Below are 8,939 nucleotides of genomic sequence, written 5' to 3' on the forward strand. Positions count from 1 at the left end.
CGCTTCGTCAGCCCGGCTCGGCCCGTTCCTGCTCCCCGCACCAAGTCAGTGGTGCGCTTCGTCAGCCCGGCTCGGCCCGTTCCTGCTCCCCGCACCAAGTCAGTGGTGCGTTTCGTCAGCCCGGTTCGGCCCGCTCCTGCTCCCCGCACCAAGTCAGGGGTGCGTTTCGTCAGCCCGGCTCGGGCCGTTCATGCTCCCCACACCAAGCCAGTGGTGTGCGTCGTCAGTCCGGCACAGCCCATGCCTGTTCCACTGGTGCCTGGTTCAGCACGGGTCAGCTGCTTCACGCCGGAGCTAGAGCAATCCGCTCCACCAGTGTGCAGTCCAGCTCCGGTCAGCAGGGCCAGACCGGACCAGGGGTACTTTGGGGGTTTAGAGAGCAAGTGGGGATCATGCCCGGAGCCGGATCCGCCGCCAAGGCGGAGTGCCCACCCGGTCCCTCCCCTGTGGTATTTGGTTGGCGCGGTCGGAGTCCGCGCCTTTAGGGGGGGGTACTGTCACGCCCTGGCTCTGGGGACTCTAGTATGTTGAGCCAGGGTGTGAGTTTTCATGTGTGTTGGTTCTAGTTGTTGTATATCTATGTTGGCCAGGGTGGCTCCCAATCGGAGACGGCTGTAGCTCGTTGTCTCTGATTGGGAGTCATACTTAGGTAGCCGTTAGGCATTCATTCATTGTGGTTTCTTGTTCCGTGTTGGTTCGTGTATGTAACCAGGGACGTCACGTTTTCGTTTTGTTGTTTTGTTCGTGTGATCATTATATAAATAAATATGTTCGCATTCAACGCTGCGCCTTGGTCCTCCTCTCTCACCGACGATCGTGACATGGACCATAAACAGATATGGCTCATTAACCTTTACGGACCAAATAATGATGATCCACGCTTCTTTGAAAATATACACTACCGTTCAAAAGTTTTGGGTCACTTAGAAAATTCCTTGTTTTTGAAAGAAAAGCAATTTTTCTGTCCATTAAAATAACATCACATTGATCAGAAATTCAGTGTAGACATTGTTAATGTTGTAAATGGCTATTGTAGCTGGAAACTGCTGATTTTTTATGGAATATCTACATAGGGGTACAGAGGCCCATTATCAGCAACCATCAGTCCTGTGTTCCAATGGCACGTTGTGTTTGCTAATCCAAGTTTATCATTTTAAAAGGCTAACAGATCATTAGAAAACCATTTTGCAATTATGTTAGCACAGCTGAAAACTGTTGTGCTGATTAAAGAAGCAATAAAACTGACCTTCTTGAGACTAGTTGAGTATCTGGAGCATCAGCAATTGTGGGTTCGATTACAGGCTCAAAATGGCCAGAAACAAAGAACTTTCTTCTGAAACTCGTCAGTCTATTCTTGTTCTGATAAATGAAGGCTATTCTATGCGAGGAATTGCCAAGAAACTGAAGATCCCGTACAATGCTGTGTACTACTCCCTTCACTAAACAGCCCAAACTGGCTCTAACCAGAATAGAAAGAGAAGTGGGAGGCCCCGGTGCATAACTGAGCAAGAGGACAAATACATTAGAGCAGGGGTGTCAAACGTACGGCCCGCGGGCCGGATCAGGCCCGCAAACGGGTTTAATCCGGCCCGCGAGATGATTTAAAAAAAAAAAAAAAAAAAAAAAAAAAGAAATTTAAAATTAGTATAAAAATGCGCTGCAATTTTTCAATAAAATAAACTGCTGTTCCAATTGCGTCCACTGGATGGCGCAATAGCAATTGTGTTAAGCAAGCAAACTGTTTATACCGGGGCAGAGCAAGTAGGTCAAGCACGTGCAGCCAATGAGCTACTTTGTTTTGCCCGCGATATTTATTACGGCTTCTACTTTTAACATTATGTGCTTTGGCACCCTCATTGCCCCAATATGTCTCTGTCAAAAAAGAGAAAAGTGGACGCAGAGTGCAGAGTGTTCCAAGGAAAATGGTCATCCTATTTAATCACGGAATTGAATGGGAAAGCTGTATGTTTGGTGTGTTCAGAGCATGTTGCAGTGCTGAAAGAATATAACCTTCGTCGCCACTATGTGAGTCTTCATGCCGACAAATGTGACAACTTTCAAGGACAGCGGAGATGAGAGAAGGTGAATGAACTGTTGGCGGGTCTGAAGAAACAGCAGTCTGTGTTTACTCACAGCCGAGACATCAGTGACGCTGCAGTGAAAGCTAGCTACCTCATTGCTAATGAAATCGCAGTGGCTTCAAAACCATTTAGTGAGGGTGAATTTGTAAAAACATGCATGATGAAGGCAGCGGAGATTGTGTGCCCTGAAAAGCGCCAGGCTTTTGCAAATATCAGCCTGACAAGAAACACAGTTGCAGACAGGATTTCCGATCTTTCAGTGGATTTGGACAGCCAGTTGAAGCAAAAAGTAAAGTCATTTATTGCGTTTTCGGTTGCAATTGATGAAAGCACGGACATTACAGATGTTGCACAACTGGCCATTTTTTCATCCGCGGAGTTGATGACACATTGACCGTCACCGAGGAGTTCGTGGAGTTGGTGCCGATGACAGATACAACGACAGCAGCTGATATTTTTACCGCACTCGTCGGCGCGCTGGACACGGTCGGAGTGGACTGGTCCCGCGCTGTCAGCCTGGCTACAGATGGTGCGCCCTCAATGATCGGGAAAAAAGCAGGCGTTGTGATAAAGTTCAGAGAGAAAGTGCAATCTGCAAATGGAGGACGTGATTTTTTGATTTTTCACTGTATTTTGCACCAGGAGGCTTTGTGTTGCAAGTCATTAAAGATGGATAACGTCATGAAGGTGGTCATCCAAACTGTTAATTTCATCCGATCCAGAAGCCTGAATCACCGTCAGTTTGACAGCCTTCTCAGAGAGAAAGACCACATCTATGGCCTGCCATACCACACTGAGGTAAGATGGTTAAGCCGAGGTGCTGTGCTGAGGCGTTTCTTTGATTTACGAGAAGAAATTGAACAGTTCATGGAAGAAAAGGGCAAACCAGTGTTAGAATTTCATTCCGCAGAATGGATGCCGGACCTTGCATTTATGGTGGATGTTACAGAGCACCTGAATAACTTGAACAAACAGCTGCAAGGGCGCAACAAAGTTGTCACGCAGTATTATGACAGCATACGTTCTTTCAAGTTGAAGCTGTCATTGTGGGAGACGCAACTTGCCGGTGGTGATGCAGCTCACTTCCCCTGTCTGAAAAATGTGTGCGCGACCCAACATGTGGCAGACATGAAGCGGTTCAAAGATAAAATAACTGGACTGTTACGGGAGTTTGAGCAACGCTTTCAGATTTATGTTTATATGTTTTTATGTTGATGTGCTATTGTTTTTAATTTATTTTATTTTATTTGTATATTTAACCTATTCTTGACTTTGTGGTTCTTGCACTTGTTTGGGGAACAGGATTTCATTATTTTTATCTACATTTCTGCCTGAGAAATGACACCCTGATATAGTTCTGTGATCTGTGAAACAGTTCTGTTAATCACTGAGGCATTGTGTGTTTGTGTGTTCTTTTTCTTTAGAATTTTCAAATAAACTTGACGTGTTTTATGATTAATAGTGATGTTGTGCTTGTACTATTTTGGACACACTGTCCTCAGGCTCCAGCTTTATGTTGTATGTTGATCGTATTAAAACAAAGAAAACAATCTGAAGTTGTTGTTTTTAAGTTATATATACCATGATTTTTCCGGTCCGGCCCACTTGGGAATAGATTTTCCTCCATGTGGCCCCTGAGCTAAAATGAGTTTGACACCCCTGCATTAGAGTGTCTAGTTTGAGAAACTTTGTTATATACCCTTTGTTGGCAATGACACAGGTCAAACGTTTTCTGTAAGTCTTCACAAGGTTTTCACACACTGTTGCTGGTATTTTGGCCCATTCCTCCATGCAGATCTCCTCTAGAGCAGTGATGTTTTGGGGCTGTCGCTGGGCAACACGGACTTTCAACTCCCTCCAAAGATTTTCTATGGGGTTGAGATCTGGAGACTGGCTAGGCCACTCCAGGACCTTGAAATGCTTCTTACGAAGCCACTCCTTCGTTGCCCGGGCGGTGAACAGTTTTTAAAATTAAATGAGAAAAAAATATTCCATTTTATTTGGAACGGCAAGCCAGATCAAATTAAACGGGTCTATTTATATAATGAATATGAATTCGGAGGACAGAAATGATTAAATATTAAAGCATTAGACCTATCACTAAAAGCTTCAGTCATACAAAAGTCATACTTAAATCCGAACTGGTTCTCTAGCAAATTAGTAAGATTGTCTCACCCCATGTTCAAGAATGGCCTTTTTCCCTTTATTCAGATTACAACTTCTCACTTTCAGTTATTTGAAAAGGAAATAATCTCCCAAATATCACTATTTCTAAAACAAGCCATAGAAAGTTGGTTGCAATTTCAATTTAATCCTCCAGAAACGACAGAACAAATAATGCAACAAATATTGTGGTTAAACTCAAATTATGTTTTGAAAAAAATGTTTGAAAAAGGTAGAATATTTGTAAATGATATCATAGGTAGAACTGGAAGAGTTATGTCGCACATGCAGCTAACAAAAACATATGGAAATGTCTGCTCTACCCAAAATTACAACCAAATAATTGCAGCATTACCGCAAAAATGGAAGAGGAAAGTGGAAGGGGAAAAAAGTAAGGAACTCTGCATTAAAGACCATAATTGGTTAAAGAAAATTATGATATATAAAAAAGTATACCAGTTTCATTTAAGGACCAAAATATTGACAGCTGTCCCATATAGATTGCAAAATAGTTGGAAAGAGATTTTTGACATACCGATTCCATGGCAAATGGTTTATGAACTGATATGCAAAACGACGCCGGATTCAAAACGTATAATTTTTCAATTTAAATTATTATACAATATTCTTGCAACCAATAGAATGTTATTTATATGGGGGATACAATCTTCCAAGCTCTGCAGATTTGGTTGCAAAGAGACAGAATCATTAGATCATTTGTTTTGGTACTGTCCATTTGTAGCTTGTTTTTGGTCACAGGTCCAGGAATGGCTGAAGGATTGCAATATTTACCTGGAGCTAACCCTGCAGATAGTACTACTGGGTGATCTGAAAAGTCATAGTCAATCGATCAATAATATAATAATACTTTTAGCAAAAATGTTTATTTTCAATTTACAATCTGTAGAAACAATGAGAATAGAAGGGTTCAGAACTTTTGTGAAACATCACAGTACAGTTGAGAAATCCAATATAGATGGTGTTAAGAAATAGATGGGAGGGGTTGAATGGAGCTGAAGATTGGGACTAATAACAACTAATAATGACAAAATAACTGATGTAAAACATACTGTGTCCATAATAAGTATATAGGTTGAGAACCTTTGTGAAAAAGAGCACAGTTTGGGGGATATGGCATGTAGAGGCAAACCGGATGGACATCATGAAAATGATCGGAGAGGTTGAGGGTAGAGGAAGTTCAGGAGTAAAAACAAACAAAATAGAATTATTGTCAAACTGACTGTGTCCATAAAATGTATATAGTATGCATAAGCTGGAAGTAGAGGCCTAAGTTTACTCCAATTAGGGAAGGGGTGGTGGGGTTGGAAAGCAATAAAGGAAAATCAATTTATAAAAAGGATATGTACAGTGGGGAGAACAAGTATTTGATACACTGCCGATTTTGCAGGTTTTCCTACTTACAAAGCATGTAGAGGTCTGTAATTTTTTATCATAGGTACACTTCAACTGTGAGAGACAGAATCTATAAAAAAAATCCAGAAAATCACATTGAATGATTTTTAAGTAATTAATTAGCATTTTATTGCATGACATAAGTATTTGATCACCTACCAACCAGTATGAATTCCGGCACTCACAGACCTGTTAGTTTTTCTTTAAGAAGCCCTCCTGTTCTTCACTCATTACCTGTATTAACTGCACCTGTTTGAACTCGTTACCTGTATAAAAGACACCTGTCCACACACTCAATCAAACAGACTCCAACCTCTCCACAATGGCCAAGACCAGAGAGCTGTGTAAGGACATAAGGGATAAAATTGTAGACCTGCACAAGGCTGGGATGGGCTACAGGACAATAGGCAAGCAGCTTGGTGAGAAGGCAACAACTGTTGGCGCAATTATTAGAAAATGGAAGAAGTTCAAGATGACGGTCAATCACCCTCGGTCTGGGGCTCCATGCAAGATATCACCTCGTGGGGCATCAATGATCATGAGGAAGGTGAGGGATCAGCCCAGAACTACATGGCAGGACCTGGTCAATGACCTGAAGAGAGCTGGGACCACAGTCTCAAAGAAAACCATTAGTAACACACTACGCCGTCATGGATTAAAATCCTGCAGCGCACGCAAGGTCCCCCTGCTCAAGTCAGCGCATGTCCAGGCCCGTCTGAAGTTTGCCAATGACCATCTGGATGATCCAGAGGACGAATGGGAGAAGGTCATATGGTCTGATGAGACAAAAATAGAGCTTTTTGGTCTAAACTCCACTTGCCGTGTTTGGAGGAAGAAGAAGGATGAGTACAACCCCAAGAACACCATCCCAACCGTGAAGCATGGAGGTGGAAACATCATTCTTTGGGGATGCTTTTCTGCAAAGGGGACAGGACGACTGCACCGTATTGAGGGGAGGATGGATGGGGCCATGTATCGCAAGATCTTGGCCAACAACCTCCTTCCCTCATTAAGGGCATTGAAGATGGGTCGTGGCTGGGTCTTCCATTATGACAACGACCCGAAACACACAGCCAGGGCAACTAAGGAGTGGCTCCGTAAGAAGCATCTCAAGGTCCTGGAGTGGCCTAGCCAGTCTCCAGACCCGAACCCAATAGAAAATCTTTGGAGGGAGCTGAAAGTCCGTATTGCCCAGCGACAGCCCCGAAACCTGAAGGATCTGGAGAAGGTCTGTATGGAGGAGTGGGCCAAAATCCCTGCTGCAGTGTGTGCAAACCTGGTCAAGACCTACAGGAAACGTATGATCTCTGTAATTGCAAACAAAGGTTTCTGTACCAAATATTAAGTTCTGCTTTTCTGATGTATCAAATACTTATGACACGCAATAAAATGCAAATTAATTACTTAAAAATCATACAATGTGATTTTCTGGATTTTTGGAGTGTATGTAAACTTCTGACCCACTGGGAATGTGATGAAAGAAATAAAAGCTGAAATAAATCATTCTCTCTACTATTATTCTGACATTTCACATTCTTAAAATAAAGTGGTGATCCTAACTGACCTAAGACATGGAATTTGTACTAGGATTAAATGTCAGGAATTGTGAAAAACTGAGTTTAAATGTATTTGGCAAAAGTGTATGTAAATTTACGACTTCAACTGTATCTGCAATATTAAAGCTGATCTACCCCCTAAAAAAACACCCACAAAAAAAACACACCGATGCAGCCGTGAAGAAGCCATGACAATGCCTCTTCCCCCTCAGAAGGCTGAACAGATTTGGCATGGGCCCTCAGATCCTCAAAGAGTTCTACAGTTGCACCATAGAGTGCATCCTGACTGGTTGCATCACTGCTAGGTATGGCAACTGCTCGGCATCCGACCGCAAGGCGAAAAGAGGATAGTGCGTACAGCCCAGGACATCACTGGGGCTGAATTCCCTGCCTTTCAGGACCCCTATACCAGGCGGTGTCAGAGGAAGGCCTTCAAAATTGTCAAAGACTCCAGCCACCCAAGTCATAGATTGTTCTTTCTGCTACCACACAGCAAGCGCTACCAGAGCGCCAAGTCTGGGACCAAAAAGCACCTGAACAGCTTCTACCCCCAAGCCATAAGACTGCTGGACAGTTAATCAAATGGCTAACTGGACTATTTACATTGACCCCCTTTATTATTTATTGATCTGAATTGTTTTGCACTGACTCTCTTGCACTCTATGTACACACACACACATGCACATTGACGCCACACACACACTCACACATAGACACACTTTCACACTCTTCACATATGCTGCTACTACTCTGTTTATTATATATCCTGATTGCCTAGTCACCTTTACCCCTACCTACATGTACATACGGTATTACCTCAATTACCTCACCTACCTCGTACCCCTGCACATTGACACGATACTGGTACGCCTTGTATATTGCCTTGTTATTGTTTTAATTGTGTTACAATGTCCTTTTTTTATTTAGCAAAGATTTGTCTTACTTTTTTTAACTCTGTATTGTTGGGAATGGGCTCGTAAGTAAGCATTTCACTGTCAAGTCTACACCTGTTGTATTCGTCGCATGCGAGCAATAAACATTAGATTTGATTTGATTAGGGTTAGTGTTAGAATTAGGGTTAGGAGTTAGGGTTAGGTTTGGTTTAGGGGTTAAGGTTAGTATTAGTGCAAGGGTTAGGTTAAAGTTATGGGAATCAATTGTTTGGTCCCCACATGGATAGTAAAACAAACTTGTGTGTGTCTGTGTGTCTGTGCGTACGCGTGTGTGTTTGTGTGTGTGTGTGTGTTTGCAAGTGTGTGTACAGATGCAATGCAGGAACTTGTAGTGTATTTGAGTTTTAAAAAGGCTTCTGAAGTTTGTAATTTCCAGACTTGATTTTCCCATTTAAAAAATGCATCAATCCCTACAAAAATGTCCACTAATTATAATCCACATAAAGGATATTTTCCTGCTGTAGCAAACAGGCTCAAAATAAGATCCTACATCTGTATGTGTTCATTCATGTGTATGTGTGTGCTAACTCTGATGCTTGTTCCTCTGAACTTCAAGCACATTATGAAACACACACACAGAGTCAACATTGACTACTGGTCGCTCTGAGCAGAGAGAGAGGGGCTGATTAGTATGTGAGAAAACAGGGTGAATGTGGGGGAAATGAAGTTACAGTTTTTGCCCATTGCTTACACACTAAAACCGAATGCTTAGACCAAAGCCTCAATACCTAAACTTCTTGTAGCATACCTTAAACACAGTGTAACCATAGCTT

This window comes from Coregonus lavaretus (assembly GCF_964263955.1).
Source record: "Coregonus lavaretus genome assembly, chromosome: 8".
NCBI lineage: Eukaryota > Metazoa > Chordata > Actinopteri > Salmoniformes > Salmonidae > Coregonus > Coregonus lavaretus.